Source organism: Sus scrofa, chromosome 4 (genome assembly GCF_000003025.6).
Source record: "Sus scrofa isolate TJ Tabasco breed Duroc chromosome 4, Sscrofa11.1, whole genome shotgun sequence".
Lineage (NCBI taxonomy): Eukaryota > Metazoa > Chordata > Mammalia > Artiodactyla > Suidae > Sus > Sus scrofa.
Genome location: NC_010446.5, coordinates 113,662,786 through 113,681,897, shown reverse-complemented (window position 1 = coordinate 113,681,897; position 19,112 = coordinate 113,662,786). Strand labels below are relative to the sequence as shown.

General features: G+C 35.4%; 1 long non-coding RNA gene across 1 annotated transcript in view; it reads right to left on the bottom strand.

Moving 5' to 3' along the window:
• The window catches only part of LOC106510211, a 49,991-nt gene continuing 31,507 nt past the window's right edge, over window positions 629-19,112 (bottom strand). The window contains exons 2-3 of the long non-coding RNA XR_001308489.2: window positions 2,239-2,328; window positions 629-2,104 (exon numbers count right to left, since the gene is read on the bottom strand). This is a non-coding gene — a long non-coding RNA (uncharacterized LOC106510211). The remainder of the gene's footprint in view (window positions 2,105-2,238; window positions 2,329-19,112) is intronic.

Genomic DNA, 19,112 nt, shown 5'->3' with positions numbered 1-19,112 from the left:
GCATCATCACGGTCCTAGTTTGACCTTATGGGGTCAAATACTCTCTTACTGGATATGAAAGGGGAGTTAATGATGTAAGCTGGATGTCTAATCAAAGAAAGAGGAAGAAGTGGTCTTTTTGCCACACCCCCACTTCCCTTGGATTAAAAATGGAGCCCACCTAATCCTCGGGGCAGAGCCTCCAAGTTACCTGCCCACTGCCTCACTTACAAGTGTGTTATCTTGATAAATCTATTTCTTGCCTATCACTTTGTCTCTCACTGAATTCCTTCCATGCTGAGGCACAAAGAATCTGAACCACAATAAGCCCAGATATGGGATAAGTGATTCTAATTTAAAAACTGTGGGTTCAAGTCCCAATCTAGGTTCTGGGTAGGGTCAAGTCACAAGTGTTGTCATTTTCACATGTAATTTATTCAATGTTCATACAATATATGCATTAAGTACTATTGTTCTTCTCAGTTTATAGATAAGAGAAATAAAGCACAGAAGACACTAGTATCATCAGGATTACATAACTAAATAAATTGTAGAAATTCAGATTTAAAGCCAGATATTTATATTCCAGAGTCCTTGCTCAGAACCATTTTGCCTTATCAATTTGCTTGATGGAAGAAATAAGACAAAGAACAAAAGACACAGTTTATTCACTAATAAGAATGGGTGGTAAAGACAACAGACAGTTTATCCCAAGCATTTAGCCTGTAAAAGCAGTTATACCATAACTTAAAATTAACCACATATGTGAAGAAAAAGTCTATTTAAGAGGCTTAAGAATAGAACCAGCATCTGAATATTTCTGGCGGTAAATTATTCCAGCTCCTCAAAAAGAATGTATAAAGAAAAAAAGATTCAAACAATTACTTTAAAACTAAAGGTCATAAACTACAGTATATGTCACCACTACCTGATGAGTACACTTGCTAAAGTTTTAGTTTTTTTCATCAACACTTTTGAAAATAATGACTTTTTAAAATTCTGTATTTTCCATTGACTCTTAGAGGAATCACTCAAAAATGCAAAAAACTATCATTTTTGTCACCTTGCTCATTGACTAGCAACAAGCTAAAGGCTAACAAACAGCATGTAGTTAATCCTTCCTCCAAATCAATTCATGTGTACAAAGAGGGTATGGATACATTTTCAAATTACTTGTTCTGACAGCCAGTGTTCTCATGCATTTTTTATTACAACTCGATGTACTAATGTTAGACATGCCCAACACCTACAATCAGCAGGGAGGCCAGAAAAGACTGTGAACTTCACAGAAGTACAAAATTTCTTGTAGTAAAATAACTCTGTAGAGAGATTTAAAAAGAGTGTCCAAATCCTTAAAATAATTTGAGCACAAACTAGGCTATATTTGTACAACTGTCATCTATGCTATAAACAATGATATCATAACCTGTTTCCAGAGGCCCTCTGATTCTAAATTTTATCTCTGCACTGACCTAGATTCCCTGAGGATATTTTTTTGTGCACTGGTTCGTCTTGCTGCTCCTTCCCAGTTTTAAGCTGTTGGTTCATAGCATTTGCCTACCTGCTCACACTGAAATTTTTTTTCCCCCACTTCAGTGCCTCTCAGAACACCAGACCGGAGGTACATGTATTATCAACACTCTGTACAGAGAGCTGCAGTGAACGCTACTTTCATACTGGTAGTAACTATTTGCCATTTAATTTTAAATCTACCTCCTGGCCTCTAGGAAGCACCTGTCATAATCTGTCTGCCACGAAGAACATGGTACATTATCACCTCTTCACAGCCTTCATCACAGCGAGGAGCTTCAGGCGATTGGATGTCATACCCTCTCAGCCTGCCTCCTAAAATCGCACTTTACCTTTCTTGTTTTCGGTTTTTTCCAACTTATTTATCTATCAGAGCAGTGTTGCACATGATGTGGTTTCTTACAGATCCAAGCCTGGGGCTCCAATTAGAAAGGGCTGAATGAAACCAAAGCCAGGATAACTGCAGTCTCTCTACTGTTAACACCGTGGGCTCCAAGTGTGTTCATTGTGTGTTCATTGTAGGTAAGCGGCCCAAAGGAGAAAAGAGTATTTCTTTCATCAGTGTTGGTATGTAAGTTTTAACGTTTTTAATATTCTGAAATAATGAAAATAATGGCATTTACTGGATGATACAACCCCTTCAAAATATTGGAAAACCTATTTGGGTAATTTTCCATTACAATTATTAAACTACATAGTAAGACACATGGACTAGGATAAAATACTTACTTTTTACTTTTATCCCATGCTTATCTGACTTCCATTTCATATGTACAGATGGTAGTTTAATATAAGATGTATTTGCACAGCCACTACTTCCTATTTGGTAAAAAAAAAAAAGTCAATGAAAAAAATAAGCACTCTTTATTAGGATTTCCCAGAGAAACAGAATCATCAGGAGATACATTGATATAGATAGAGATAAAGGGATAGAGATTGAGAAAGAGGGAGATTTCTTTAGAAGAATGCGCTCATGTGACTGTAAAATGGTAAATTCAGAACCCACATTGGAGGCCAGCAGGCTGGAGACCCAGGCAAGAGTTAGAGCTGGAGTCCAAAGGCAGCCAGTCCAAAGGCAGGGTTCCTTCTGGCTGAGGAGAGTTATCTTTGTTCTCCTAATGCCTAATTGGAAGAAACAATTGCATTATGGAGGATAATCTACTCAAAGCAATGCTAATCTTACTGGGGTGGGGGAGAGCTTTCACAGAAACAGCTAAAATAATGTTGGACCAAATATCTGGACACTGTGGCCCAGCCAGGTTGACACAGAGATAATTGTCACATGTGCCCTATATATTTCAAAAAAAAAAAAAATTAGAATACATTCTTTTGTCAGGATTCTTAGATACAGATATGGTATAGCTAGTTTCCCTTTAACAGTTAGCCTTTTCTTCCTTATAGGAACATTTTTGGTTACTTTATATTCTGCAATGGTTTCAGCTCAATTCGACTAAATTAAACACATGCCCGCAAGCAAAATAGGATGAAGTCAGAGCTAATATTTTTCATTATTAAGAAGGACATGATGTCTCTCTCTTTTCTCATAATTTTCAACAATTTTCCAAATTGCAAAATGCATTAAAAGTGTTCTTAGATATGGCCAAAAATCCCTAACTCACCTAGACTACTAACTTTCGCTGACTCTTGATAAATTAAACAAGATGAGGAACATAACAGCTTCCTTTGTGAAGGTTTTTTTTTTTTTTTTTTTTTGCTTTTTAGGGCCACACTTGTTGCATATGGAAGTTTCCAGCTGCCAAGCTACGCCACAGCAACGCCGGATCTGAGCCACATCTGTGACCTATACCACAGGTCATAGCAATGCCCGATCTTTAACCCACTGACCTAGGCCAGGGATTGAACCTGCATTGTCATGAATACTAGTAGGGATTCTTTACCCTTGAGCCACAGTGGAAACTCAGTGAGATATTTATTTATTTATTTGGTCTTTTTGCCTTTTCTAGGGCCGCTCCCATGGCATATGGAGGTTCCCAGGCTAGGGGTCTAATTGGAGCTGTAGACGCCGGCCTAGCCAGAGCCACAGCAATGGAGATGTTTTTTAAATACCTAAACCTTTGTTCATTTTCTTGAGAAATAATGTACTTTGCCTATGAATTTTTATCCACAGCTTAGTGCATTTATAGACAAGTGAACATTAAATACGTAAATGTGTTCTTTTAAGTGAACGTTTTTATCCTAAGTCTCAGTTTATTTTCTGCTAAAATGAAGAATCAGTGATTTTTTTCCCTAATGTTCCTTATGTTTCCAATGTTCTGTGCTTCACTGTCCTAATCGTCCATCCACAGGTCATGCCAAAGGGTGAACCTGAAGTTAAGCCTGAGGTGTACGGTAATAACCGCTGTTTATCAAGGGCATCAGTAAGTCCTCTACACACGTGTCTCTGATAAGCTATTCAGCAAATCTAAGAACTAGATATCACGTCCACTGTACAGCTGACAACACTAGAGTAACATAAATTACCAGTGTCATGCCACTAACATTTTTCATGGTAAAACTGAAAACCAGGTTAAGTCAATTCCATCTCTCAGGTTATGAAAACTACAAATGGACTGAGTTACTCTGACATTTTGTGGATATTTTATTTATATAAGCACTATTACTAAGGTCACCAGGTAAAATTTAGGATGCCTGGATAAATTTGAATTTCAGATAATAATGAATAACAACAACATATGGGACATACTTTACTTACTTGCAAATTATTGTTTATCTGGTATTCAAATGTATCTGGCCAATTTGTATTTTATTTATTAAATGTGACAATAATTAATATGAATGAAATAGTATGTATGATAATCAGTCAGTAAACACTCTGGCAACAAATCTATCTCAGTAGGTAAATTAACACAGATTTTCCATTTCTTTTTAGGTACTGTTAGACCGTACAGTTTGTCGACTCTTTGATGTCACGCATCCATATGACTTCTACATTCCACTGCTGCTTTCCATATTCTTTGGTCTTATTTTCTGTCAGTGTCTTTCAGCTTACTCCTCTCATTTTTCTTAGAGTTGCCTGAATATTTTAAATACCACTAATCAAAGTGATTGTTCCTTTCTTTCTAGTTGCTAAGGTGATCAATCATATTGAGTGAAAAGATATTCTCAGCCTTTCTCAAGTAGATTAATTACTGATGAATATTCTGTTTTTGCTTATTTATAATATTTTAATTTGGCACTTTTCCATGTACCTGATGTGATCAGAAGGCTGATCTCTGAAGAACTGAGGAATATTAGGATCACTGTTTGTAAATTAACTGATGGCTATAAAATACATGCCATTAACTTTTACTTGAAAGTTCAGATGAATCAGAAGTCTAAAGAGGAAATTAAGTTACCAAATACATGATTATTTCTTGCCCAGTTATTCCTTAGCAATAGCAACTAGTTGAACATTCACAAGTAAATAGGTCCACACATTTTCATTTTGGCCAAAGCGCATTGGAAAATGATGGTATCTGCTTGCATGGGACCCTTGGTTGGCAGAATATTCTCTGTGAGGAAATGTTCATTACTAAGTGTTTTACATTTTCTTTTTTGCCTTTTTAGGGCTACACCTGCAGCATATCAAGGTTCTCAGGCTAGGGGTCGAATCAGAGCTACAGCTGCCAGCCTATGCCAGAGCCATAGCAATGGCAGATCTGAGCTGTGTCTGTGACCTATACCACAGCTCATGCCAACGCTGGATCCTTAACCCACTGAGTGAGGCCAGGAATTGAACATGTGTCCTCATAGATTCTAGTCAGATTTGTTTCTGCTGAGCAAACGACAGGAACTCTGTATTTTACATTTTATCCAAAACTAAATATAAATTAATCTCCTTCTGTATTCAATCCATCAATCATAATCATATGCGTAAGGGACTTCGGATTTAGATTTCTTTATAAATAAAAGGGAACATAAATAAAAGTATTAGATATTTCCTAGGATCTAGGAATTTGATGTTAAATATAACCATAAATATCACCCATGGAAAATACATATCATCAACTTAAAAACTTCTCATCTATCCTAAATCATCCTTCTAATACCAAAGCATGTCTATTGGCTCAGCATTACTAATGGTTTTCATGAATCAGGTTCCTAATTCACAGGTTCCTAGAAACCCTATCCTCACTTCCTCAGACAATAATCATGGACCCCTTTGGACATCCTTGCTCAATATACATATTCAATTTGTCTAAGAGACCCATCAAAACTATTCCAATAACCCCAATATTTACAGAAAACCCAAGGTTCCCCAGGCATCGAACTTCAAGCCTCATCACCTAGACACTCATCTCTGGGCTTTACAAAGACTTAATCTTATAACTTACCAGCCTTACATCCTTTCAATCTGAAGCTCATAATCTCCAATCCCCAAAATTTGCTCTCTCAGTAATGTCCTTGGCTGATGATGTTGCATGTACTTTCTTGCTTTGATAGATAACAACCTCTCTCTCTTCTTCAACCCTCCTGATTAATAGTTTTGTTTTTTCTCTTTCCTACTCCCCAGACTAACATTATTTCTAGAAACATATTATATATTCACCTCGCTTCTCATTATTTTCCAGATTAGAAAAAACTCTTCCCTTCATTTGAAGTTCGTAATAATATCGCCCACTGTTCTTTGCATTTCTTTAAAAACTACCTCATTTCTCACTTCACTACTTTAGCAACTTCATGTTATTAAATAGTGGAAGAAAAAAAGAAAAGCTCACTGTTGCTTTTTCTTTACCTTATTATTGTTTTATTTCATGGTAATTCTGATATACTGATAGAAGCTATTTCTAGTAACTTCTGCCTACTTCATTCACCCTAATACTACAAGTCCAAAAAAATTAAATATACCAATTTATTGAATCCATTAATCTTAAAAAATTCTCATTGACTTTTATTTTGCCTATGATTTCAGTCTGGTTCCCTCTATCTGGTTTGGACCAATCATTAATAACTCTTTGTATATACTTTCATGTCTCTGGAGACTCACACTTTCTACTGTACATGGAGAGAAAAACCCTGAGTACAACGCTCTATTTAATATTTTCATCTAAATAGCTAAGTGTATGATTATAAATATATAACTACTTTGTCTAGTGTCAATGAACTCTAACCTCAAATTGGCTCTTGCTGTTGCTCAGCAAAGCTATTGCTTTTACCGAGATGGTTCATTCTCATGAATCTTCTCATTAATTACTGTATGCCTCTGTCTCCTCAGACCATATGTTCTTTTCCTTACTTTTTCATTTTCAAGAATAATAAAAATAAAATTAAAAGAGAATGCCCACCACTTCCACCAACAAAACCATCCACTGGGCCAGACTTCACTCTGCATATTTTCAAAGGATGAAAAGCTGATAGTCATATCTAGGAACACATCCTGCATTTGTTCATAGACTCCCTTATTTCTTAGCTATTCATAAGTTTCTCTGGTAATTGTCTGCACTTTCTCCCTGATCACTCATCATTCCTTTCTTATCCCCATCAGCATATACTAGAGGTTCTCAAAATTTCTCACTGCATGTTGCTCTGAGTGAGCTTCACTAATTTTCTCAGGGCTCCAGAGCCAAAATGAACATTTACCATTTCTTTTACCAGGCAGTTCAGTTAAATATATTAATTAGTGTTTATCTTTTTAAAATGTAACATACCGTAAAATGATGACTCTATTTTGCCTATTGCTCAGACCCCGAGTCTTGAATTCTCTCTGTCATTCTCCACATCCAAACCTGATTTTACAAACAACGATTGTCTCCAACTTCACAAATGAAAAAGGTAACAATTTATCACCAGTTCCACCACTACCACCTTATTTCAATCCATCAGTATTTCTGGTCTAAATTATTACAAAACCCTCCCACTTCCACAATTGCCCTTTACAACAAAAAAAGACCGTTAATTAGCCCACGACTTCTCTTTGAAACAATCCAGTGGTTTCTCATCTCACTCAGTCTAAAATGCAAAACTCTATGTGATCTCCCAAAGATTTCTTTATCCCTTGATTTTATCTACCAGTCTCTACTTCCAGCCATACTGGTCTCTTTTATGTCCTTGAACATGTAAGCATGGTTCTTTTCAGTGCTCCTATATGTTCTGCCTACCTGAACCATCCTTCCCTTAGATTGGAGTTGGGTTCTTTTCCTCAACTTTTTCTAGTCTTTACTAAAACTCCTTTCAGTAAAAACCCCTTCAGTTACCATCGCATCTAAATTAATGCCCTACTTATTCATTCACTAACTTCTTACCTTGATTTTTCTTCACTTATCTCCATTAATCACCACACAAAAGTCTATGTTCATTTATTTACTTATTTATATTACTCTTTGGTACTCCATGAAGAATGTAAATCTTCTGAAAACGGAGGCTTTTTAGTACTATATTCTGGTTCATATTAAAATTTTAATAGATATTTTGATGCATGAGTAGACAAGACAAATGAATTAATTTGTTGCACACATTCGGAGACCACATACAGTGTGGTGATTGATTAGAAATATCTGGCAGCACAGTGTCAGTGGTGCTTTATAAATATTTTAGAGGAATGGGAAAGGACATTGTTTTGACTATATTAAGTATTCCTAATAGATGAGTAGTTCTTCAATGTAAACCAAGAGATGAGTTGTGTTATTTCCTGTGGTATATGCAAGGGAATTGCACTCAGATTTATATTTCTAGAGCCAGAGTGAAAGGTGAGCAGTGGCAGTGTTGAAGGAGTGAAAGTAAAGCCAATTCACGAAGTGCTTCATAGCTTGTATTTGTACTTTGTTTTTCAATGTTGGTATCCTCAGGAAGTCAAATTATTGATCCTGACAAGGTGTGTAGGAACCAGTTTTACCACATTTTTTTTTGACTGCACCCTGGCATTCAGAAGTTCCCAGGCCAGAGATACAACCTGCACCACAATGCTGGATCCATAACTACTAGACCAAAAGGGAACTAGGAAACAGTTTTAGAATGTCAACTCTTTTTACTAATCAGGCTGAATTAAGAGTTATTCACCTACTTATGAAAATAAATAAAGCATTTTAATGCTTTTTGTGTTACTATAAGTATCTTCCATTCAAATGCCAGTGAACTTCGGAAAATCCTGTTTCCTGTTATTTTGTATGGCAAAACTACATAGAACAGGCTTATCAACTATTTTGATATGAGCAATTAAGTTTTCCATTCCAATAATTAACAATGCATAGCACTCCTAATAATGTGTTTTCATGATCATGGCTAATTGTATCTATCTGCTGATTTTTAATGAATTTTATAGCATGTATGCAGAAATTAATGGACAATAAAACATGTAAATTTATTAGCTGTATTCAATTCAATGCCATTAGTTAAATGAGTTTTACTATGCAAATATATTTAAAACACTTTAATGATTACTATTTTACCTACAGGTAGGTTCATTCACCTTCATATTTCAAAGCAGTATTACTAAAGAAATATTGAATTAATTGCCAATAACTAGTTTAAAAAGCATGTAATGATAAAAGAGTAATGAATATATAAAAAATGGTCAATCTTAATATTGGTAAGGAAATGCAAATTAAAACAATAAAATATATTCAAACTCTATTAGCAGGAGAATATATTCCACAATTAGGGGAGTACAATATTTAGGGCCACCATATACAAATGTGCAAGTTATTTATTTTATTAAGGATGGCAGGCCAAGGAGAGAAATGGAAGAAGTCTGTGCTCCATTAGACAAGTCTCCTCTCTTTGGGCAGAGGTGCATCTACCTAGAAGAACTGGTATGTTTTCTGAATTCACATTAAAGTTGCTTTGTAGACTGGTAGAAGTACCTATTAATATTTTTTGTGGGTTTTTTTGTTTGTTTGTTTTGCTTTTTAGGGTCGCACTAGTGGCATATGGAGATTCCCAGGCTAGGGGCCCAATCAGAGCTACAGCTGCTGGCCTAAGCCACAGCCACAGCAACATCAGAGCCAAGCCACATCTGCAATCCACACAACTCACCACAATGCTGGGTCCTTAACCCACTGAACGAGGCCAGGCATCGAACACACAACCTCAAGGTCCTAGTCAGATTCATTTCTGCTGTGCCACGATGGGAATTCCTACCTATCAATGTTCTAAAATTTTTACACTATTAGTCCTTGCACTACCATTCACAGAAACTTTTGTAATGAGATTCCATTACAGTTGTTTGATGAAGAAATCTTTTTTAAAAGGAATATAAGGAACAACTGAGTTACCCATCACGAGAGCAATAATTAAATAAGCCACAATATATATCTGTAGTGTGAACTATAAAGTTGCTATTAAATATAATAAGGTAAATCTGAAAGTATTACCATCATGAGGTATTAATGGTATTACCATTAAAGTTACATACAAAATAAAAACCAGTTTCACATACATTTATAGTCACCTGTACACAAAGATACATGTAATATGTATATTTTCATTCTAAAGAATGCTGTATTCTCAGTTATGCAGTATAAGATATTTTTATGAGAAAAAGAGCACAAGGCACTAGGTAAAATTGGTTTTTTAGGTAAATTAAAGTTTAAATTAAACAGTGACTTGTAGACTTTTTTCATATAATTTAAAATATGAAAAATTGGTCAGGGAAAGCATCTGTGATTTCTGTATTATGAGAGGCTTACATAAGAGGATAAAAACTTGAATAATAAGAGTAACTACAACTTGGAGTTCCCGTTGTGGCACAGCAGAAACGAATCCGACTAGGAACCACGAGGTTGCAGGTTTGATCCCTGGCTTTGCTCAGTGGGTTAAGGATCTGGCATTGCCATGAGCTGTGGTGTAGGTCGAAGATGTGGCTCAGATCTGGCTTTGCTGTGGCTGTGGTGTAGGCTAGCAGGTGCAGCTCGGATTAGATCCCTAAGCTTAGGAACCTCCATATGCCGCGGGTACAGCCCTCAAAAGATCGCCCCCCCCCCAAAAAAAAGAGTAACTACAACTTGAATTATTGGAAAAAGCAGATGAGGTTAACACTTATACATTCTAATATACATATATTGGCTAAGTCTTCTGCACTGGTCATGGGTAACTTTTAAAATCATTTTATATCAATATACAATGATGGTGCAAATAGTTTACTGGTTAGGGAGATTTTAATGTATTACAATCACCTTTTAATAGATCATGGAAGTAAAAATAATGATTAGGGTATTCTAAAATACATGATACTTAAGTTTAAATTAATAACCCATGGTTATGGGTTAATTTTAGTATTTGTCACATTCACAATTTAATAAGTAATTTTTAGTGTTTATTAATATTAGTATGTGCTTAGCACTTTTTTAAGCAATGTAACCCAATAGTGGATAAGATTTGTACTTTTCTTCCACTCATGAAAGCTATACTAGAAATATCATATAATTATAAATGTATGAGAATTTTATTTAAAAAATATTTAACTACAGAACTGGTGCTGTATTAGGTGATCATGAAATAAGTGAATTCCCAGAGGAGCGGTATTGAAATTCTGAACAATAAATTATATTGCCAGTGTAAAACATAAAATTTCTATTTCTACGTTGCTGAAATTTTTCTGTAAAATGTATATATATTTTTTCTGTAAAAAAAAATCTATAAATATATGTTGCATCAAAGAGGAAGTAAACACTGCATGTAGAAGTAGTTTTCATAGTAGTTTGCAAAATAATAATAGGAATCTTAATAATTAAGGGAATATAGCTATAATCATACACTTACCATTACCACTTGACATTAAAAGATTAATTAAATAACAAGGAAGAAAAGTTATTACATCACAAAATGCAAAAGTTAGAAAAATAAAGCAAATCCCCACCTTCAAATTCCCCACTTCATAAAAATGGGCGGAGGGGGAAATTAGTGATCAAAGAAAGAGAGAGAGAGCAAAAAGGGAGAGTGAGAAGGAAAAAGGAGGAGAGGGATGAAGGATGGAGGGAAGGAAGGAAAGAAGGAAAGAGGGAAGGAAGGGAGAAAGGGAAGAAGGGAGGAAAGGAGAGAGGGAGATCAAACCTGGATACAGAAAGGAGTAATAGTGTTTTAAAATAAATTGAAGAACAAATTCCTTAAAATAACAAAAGATTTCTGACACATTATACAGTTACATTCTGTGTATAGAAATAAACTAGGTATAGAACAAGATACAGGTTAAAACTACCATATAATCCAGCAATCCCACTCCTGGGCATATGCAGAAAAAACTTTCATTCAAAGAGATACATGCACCCCTATGTTCACTGCAGCACTATTCACAATAGCCAAGACATGGAAACAACTTAAATGTCCATCACCGGATGAATGGGTTAAGAAGATGTGGGACATATACACAATGGAATACTACTTGGCCATAAAAAAGAATAATCAATGCCATTTGCAGCAACATGGATGCAACTAGAGATGCTCATACTGAGTGAAGTAAGTCAGAAAGAGAAAGACCAACTACCATATCACTTATATCTGGAATCTAATATATGGCACAAATGAAACTATTTACAGAAAAGAAACAAACTCATGGACATGGAGAACAGACTTGTGGTTACCAAGAGGGAGTTGGAGGGAATGGGATGGACTAGGAGTTTAGGGTTAGTAGATGCAAACTATTGCATTTGGAGTGGATAAGCAATGAGATCCTGCTGTATAGCACAGGGAGCCATATCTAGTCACTCTTGATGGAACGTGATGGAGGAAAATGTGAGAAAAAGAATATATATAAATGTGTGACTAAAATAAAATTTTTGGAAACTAACATAGTCCTCATAAGTGATTTAATATTTCAGTCCTGGTTTCCTACACAGAGGAGAGAAGCCCCTTTGCCTACTGGGGAACCCCCTGGGACAGACAGAAGGGCTAGAAAAGTATTGACTCTCCTGTGCATGTACTGGCTTGCTATCAAGGCAGCAAGAGCCTTGCACTGGCTATTGCTGCCTTGCTGCCCTTACCAATATAAACAGGAAAACACCCTGCCCTATTCACTCCAAACCACAGCCTGGCATGAGACCTGAACGGAGAGTCATCCTAGCTGTGAACAGGCAAAAAGGGCACCTGGGGTATGATCCTGGAAGAGCTGTGGAGACCACTGCCACTGTGCACACGTGGTGGAGCCATAAAAGCAAGCAGTGGCTAAATGTTGAATCTCTGGCAGACAAGCACTGGACTAGGGTACACAGTGGTTCCTTTCCTAGGGAGAGTGCCCAGTACCATCCACAGGAAACAGCAGTTTAGAACTAGAATGGGGCAGGGAGATCCTAGAAGAAGTTTGCCACAGACGTAGTGCAGGTCTTAGGTGGCAGTGCAGAAACCTCAATTCTTGAAGCCACAACACCCTGATGCCCAATACCAGCCTACTCCATACCACAGCCTTGCACCAGATTCAAGAAGAATCCAAAAGACAAAGGGATATGACCTTGGGCTACTACTGAGTAAACCCACAGACACCTTCCCAGATGGTGCACAGGTCCTTGGTGAACACATGGGCTTCACTTGCTTTAGCAATCATCTCCTTTGGGGCAGGACATGCAATCAAGTGCAAAAGTACCTAACTGTAAACCACCCCTCAGGGCTTCTACTCCAACTGTAGAGAAGACCCTGCCTCTGGCAGGATAGAAATAGCCACAAACAAAGAGGAAGCCTCTTCTCACATCATGCAGACTTTAAATCCACAACACCAACCACAACCCTATCAACGGCATAACAACCAGGACATTCTGAGGAATGATATGGCTGGTGTCCGTACCAAAACCAGTCTTCACACCAAAAATAGTGGACGTAAGTAGTCTATTTAGGGACAGTGCCTTAAAAACACCCCTTCAGACAATAGCAGATAACAGTCTCTTCTAAATTAATTTTTACTTTTTATTTTTTTTCATTATAGCTGGTGTACACTGTTCTGTCAATTTTCTACTGTATAGCACGGTGACCCAGTTACACATATATATATTCATTCTTTCTTCTCACACTATCATGTTCCATCGTAAGTGACTAGATACAGTTCCCAGTGCTACAGAGCAGGATCTCATTGCTTATCCATTCCAAATGCAATAGTTTACATTTGTTAACCCCATATTCCCAGTCCATCACATTCCCTTCACTTCTTCCTTGGCAACCACAAGTCTGTTCTCCAAGTCCATGAGTTTCTATTCTGTGGAAAGATTCATTTGTGCCATATATTAGATTCCAGATATAAGTGATATGGTATTTGTCTTTCTCTTTCTGACCTACTTCACTTAGTATTAGTCTCTAGTTCCATCCATGTTGCTGCAAATGACATTATTTTGTTTTTTATGACTGTGTAGTATTCAACTGTGTCAATATACCACTTCTTAATCTATTCATGGACATTTAGGTTGTTTCCATGACTTGGCTATTGTGAATAGCACTGTGATGAATGTAACAGTTCATGTGTCTTCTTCAAGGAAAATTTTGTCCGGATATATGCCCAAGAGTAGGACTGTTGGGTCATATGGTAGTTCTATACATAGTTTTCTAAGGTACCTCCATACTGTTTTCCATAGTGGTTTTACTAATTTACATTCCCATCAACAGTACAGGAGGGTTCTGTTTTCTCCATACCCTCTCCACCATTTGTTATTTGTGGACTTGTTAGTGATGGCCATTCTGACTGGTGTGAGGTGGTACGTCATGGTAATTTTGATTTGCATTTCTCTAATAATCAGTGATGTTGAGCATTTTTTCATGTGCTTATTAGCCATTTCTGTATCTTCTTTGGAGAAATGTCTATTCAGGTCTTGCCTGGGTTGTTGGCTTTTTTGCTATTGAGTTGTATAAGTTGTATATTTTAGAAATTAAATCCTTGTCACTTGCATCGTTTGAAACTGTTTTCTCCCATTCTCTAAGTTGTATTATTTTTTTATGGTTCCCTTTGCTGTGCAAAAGCTTGTCAGTTTTAATTAGGTCCCATTGGTTATTTCTGCTTTTATTTCCATTGCTTTGGGAGACTGACCTGAGAAAACATTTTGAAGGTTGATCTCAGAGAATGTTTTGCCTATGTTCTCTTCTAGGAGTTTGATGGTGTCTTGTCTTACATTTTAAATCTTTAAGCCATTGAGTTTATTTTTGTGCATGGTGTGAGGGTATGTTCCAGTTTCATTGATTTACATGCAGCTGTCTAGTTTTCCCAGCAACACCTTCTGAAAAGACTGTCTTTTTCCCTTTTTATATTCTTGACTCCTTTGTCAAAGATTAATTGACCATAGGTGTCTGGGTTTACTTCTGGGCTCTCTATTCTGTTCCATTGGTCTGTATGTCTGTTTTGGTACCAGTACCACACTGGCTTGATTACTGTGGCTTTTTAGCATTGCCTGAAGTCTCAAGAGTTATGCCTCCTGCTTGGTTTTTGTTCCTTGGGATTTCTTTGGCAATTCTGGGTTTTTGTGGTTCCATATAAATTTTTGGATTGTTTGTTCTAGTTCTGTGCAAAATATCATGGGTAATTTTGTCTCTCCTAAATTTATAGAGACAGAGAAAGTTAAGTCATATGAAAAGGCAATGAAACTAATCCCAATTAAAAGAATAAGAGAAATAACCAGAATAAATAATGACATAGACCTTACCAGTCTATAAGACTCCAAGATAAAAAGAGAGGTAATAAAAATACTCAAGGAATTAAGAAATATTGATGAAAATGCATTATCACTGTAATTAATAAGGAAATAGAAACTATAAAGACAAACAAAAGTATTAAAAACAGACAATTCAGTTGCTGAGATAAAGAAACAATCTGAAATAAATGGATGGCAGACTAAATGACCCAGAAGAACAAATAAGTGATCCGGAAAGACAGAATAATGGAAATCACACAGTCAAAACAGCAGATAGAAAGACAAATAATAAAAAAAGCAACATTTATGGGATGATATCATGTATGCCAACATATGCATAATAGGGGTTCCAGAAGGAGAAGCAAAAGAGAAGGGGATCGAAATTGCATTTGAAAAATTATGGCTGAAAATTTCAAACCTAAAAGAGGAAACAGCTATCTAGGTACCAAGATCACAGGGACACCCAAACAAGATGGACCCAAACAGAACCCACACTATGCTACATTATAATTAAAATGTCAAAAGTCAAAGATAAAGAGAGAAGTCTATATGCAGCAAGAGAAAACAAAGAGTCATATACAAGGGAATCTATTTTAGGCTGATTTCTGTGCAGAAACTTTTTGCAGGCCAGAAGAGAGTGACATCATATATTCAGAGTTTTAAAAGTGAAAAACCTGCAACCTAGGATACTATTTCCCAGAAAGATTCATTTAGAATGGAAAGAGAGATACAGGATTGCTTAAATAAGCAAAAATGAAAAGAATTCAGCAATAATATACCTACCTTAAAAGAAATATTGAAAGATCTTCTCTAAATAGAAAAGAAGAATCTATAGGAAAGGGAAGATCACAATAAAAAAGGCAAATATATAAAAGGATTAAAGATCCATTAAATACCAGTATATAGGTTAAAAAACAATCAAAAATTGGAAATGTTATTATAATTAAAATTAACAGTAAGTGGATATGTATGTAAAATAGGACAAGAAAAACAAAATGTGAGGAAGGACAGTATAAAATTTAAAAATTTTTAGAAAATTGTAGAATTCTAACAGTCTTTTAGAATTTGAACTTGAATGACTAGCAGCTTTAAGTAAGTGGATATAGTTATGGGTCAACATACTTGAACTTCATGGTAATCACAAATCAAAAATATACAATAAATTCATAAAAAACAAAAATAAAGGAACTCAAGTGTAATACAAAAGAAGATCAAACCACAAAAGGAAAAACAATAAAAAAAAGGAAATTCAGAATTATAAATACAACTGGAAAACAGGTAATGGAATGGCAGTCAAGTACACACCTATCAATAATAATTTTAAATATCTATGGACACTGTTCAAATGCTCTGAACAAAAGACAGAGAATGAGAGATTGGATTAAAAAGCAAGAACTTATAATATGCTGCCTACATGAGACTCACTCTGGGGTGAAATACACACATGGACTGAACATGAAGGGATATAAAATGTTCATGCAAGTGTAAAGTATTGTTTCTTACTAGAAAGCAGGGAGAGGAATACTCATATAAGACAAAACAGACTTCAAAATAAAGGCCACAAGGAAAGACATAGAAGGGTACTATGTAATGATAAATGGATCAGAACAATAGGAGGATATTACACTCATGTATATTTATATATGCAGCCAATATAGGAGCACTAAATATATATAAAAAAATACTAACAGAAACAAGGGAGAAATTGACAATGATACAACAGTAGTAGGAAACTTCAACACCCCATTTACATCAATGAACAGATCATCTGGAAATAAAATTAACAAAGCAACAGAAGTCCTCACTGAAACAATAGAGAAAGTAGCTGGATTTAATTGCTATCTATGGTATACAACATAAACAAAAAACAAAGAACAGAATAAATTTTCTTTTTGAGCATAAATGGAATGTTTTCTATTACAGAGCACATACAGCTCACAAAACAAGCCTCAACAAATTTAACCAAAGAGAAATTGTTTTAATCATCGAATATGACCACAATGGTATGAAGCTAGAAATCAAGCACAGCAAGAAAAACAGAAAAAGTACAAACATGTGGAGACAAAACAACATGCTATTAAAAAGTCAGGCAGTCAAAAATGAAATCAAAGGAGATAACTGGAAAAAACTTGAGACAAACAAAACTGAAGAGTCAATCTCAGACATCCATGGCTCACAGAAAAAGCAGTTCTGAGAGTAAAGTTCATAGTAATACAGACTTTCCTCAAGGAGCAAGAAAAATCTCAAACAACTTAACCTACAATTTAAAAGGATTAGAGAAAAAAAAACAAATTACAAATTTATCAGAAGAAAATAATAAATATAAGAAAGGAAATAAAAAAATTAAAAAATAGAAAAAAAAATCAGTAAAACCAAGATCTAGTTTTTTTGAAAAGATAAACAAATCAACAAACTTCTAGCCAGGCTCACCAAGAAAAGAGACAGGACACAAATAAACAAAATAAGAAATGAAGGAGGAGAAATAATAACTGATGCCATAGAAATACAAAAAATCTGAAGAGCATACTTATGAACACTTAAATGCCAACAAACTGAACAATCTAGAAGAAATGGACATATTTCTAGAAACATACACACAGCCAAAACTGAGATGAAGAAACGTAATTTAAACAGATTGATTACTAGAAATGAAATAGAATCTGTAATTAAAAACTCCTTCCTGGCAAATCCAAGCCCAGTATTGGAAGTCTTCACTGGGGAATTCTGCCAAATATACAAAGAAGAATTTATACCTATCTGTCTTTATTTCAAAAGACTGAACAGGAAGGAACACTCTCAAAGTCATTCTATGAAGCCACTATACCAAAACCAAAGACACTGCAAAAAAATAAAATAAAATAATAATTATTATTACTATTTTTATTATAGGCCATTCTCTTTGAAGAATATAGATGCAAAAATCCTTAACAAAATATTAGCAAACCAAATACAGCAATACATAAAAAGGATCATATACCATAATCAATTTGGATTCATTCCCAGATCTCAAGAATGGATCCATATATGCAAATAAATCAATGTGCTACATTCACATTAACAAAATGAAAGCCAAAAACCAATCATCATAGTAGTGTGGGAAAAGGCTTTTGACAAAATTCAACATTTGTTCATGATAAAAACTATCACCAAAGTGGATATAATAAAAGCCATTTACAACAAAACAAGCAACATGCACCTCAATGGTGAGAAGCTGAAAGCCTTCTTGCTGAATTCTGGAACAGGACAAGGATGCTACCTCTCACCACTTCTATCCATTATGGTAATGGAAGTCCTAGACACACCAATCAGAGAAGAAAAAGAAATTAAAAGTAGACAAATTGGATAAGAAGAGGTAAAATTGTTACATTCTGCAGATGACATGATATTCTACGCTGAGAACACTAAAGTCTCCATACAAAAGCTATTAGACTAATACAGTAATTCAGCAAGGTGGCAGGATGCAAGATTAGTACACAGAAATCTGTTGCATTTCTTTACACTAATAAATATCAGAAAGTAAAAACAAATTACATTTAAAATCACGTCCAAAAAAAAAACCACCTAGAATAAACTGAACCAAGGAAGTGAAAGACCTGTACATTGAAAACTATGATACATTGATAAAGGAAACTGAAGATGACTCAAAGAAATGGAATGATATCCATTATTAAAACATTAGTGTTATTATAATTATTATTGTTAAAATGGCCATACTACCAAAAGAAATTTACAGATTTAATGTGATCTTTATCAAAACACTCATATTTTCCACAGAATGAGAACAAATAATCCTAAAATTTATATGGAACCACCAAAGGCCTAGAATTACAAAAGCAATCCTGAGGAAAAAGAGTAATGCTAGAGGCATTACCCTTCCAGACTTCAGACAATACTACGAAGCTACAGCGATCAAAAAAACAAATGCTATATGGGCACAAAATCAGATATACCACTGGAACAGAATAGAGAGTCCAGAAATAAACCTACACACCTATGGTCAACTAATCTATGGCAAAGAAGATAAGGATATACAATGAAGAAGAGACAGTCTCTTCAACAAGTTGTTTTGGG